Consider the following 445-nt stretch of genomic DNA (forward strand, 5'->3'; position numbering starts at 1 on the left):
AGCATGACGCAACCCCACGCCGCCTTGCATGGGTCGGCGGCCTTGGCGGCGGTCGCTCAGGCGGTCGCCTCATCAGCTGATTGAAGGCTTAATAAACCGTTAGTCGCTGAATTTATGGAATATCGTAATGTAGCTTGCTGTCGCCGGGATCCGTACTTTAATCAAGCGAGCCGTAATCAGGGTAAATTCTCGAATCTGCCGCTTATCTGCGCTTTCCGGGAATCAAGAAAAAAGAAGGTGAAAATTTTCGTTGTTGTGATAGTTTCCAAGGTATCACAGGAAATATACATACAGTTATAAGATGTACGTATGAAACACATTAAAACAGTCCTCCCTTTATTTCTAAATATTGATAAATATAAGATCCTACCAGCGTATGATATTGGAAAAGTCAAATACGGACGATTGGAAACAAAATCTCCACATATATCTAATCAACACTTCG

General features: G+C 42.7%; 1 protein-coding gene across 2 annotated transcripts in view; it reads left to right on the plus strand.

Moving 5' to 3' along the window:
• Positions 1-445, plus strand: part of LOC119589235 (sodium- and chloride-dependent glycine transporter 1-like) — a 63,016-nt gene that overhangs the window by 38,418 nt on the left and 24,153 nt on the right. The window lies entirely within an intron of this gene.

This window comes from Penaeus monodon, chromosome 25 (genome assembly GCF_015228065.2).
Source record: "Penaeus monodon isolate SGIC_2016 chromosome 25, NSTDA_Pmon_1, whole genome shotgun sequence".
Lineage (NCBI taxonomy): Eukaryota > Metazoa > Arthropoda > Malacostraca > Decapoda > Penaeidae > Penaeus > Penaeus monodon.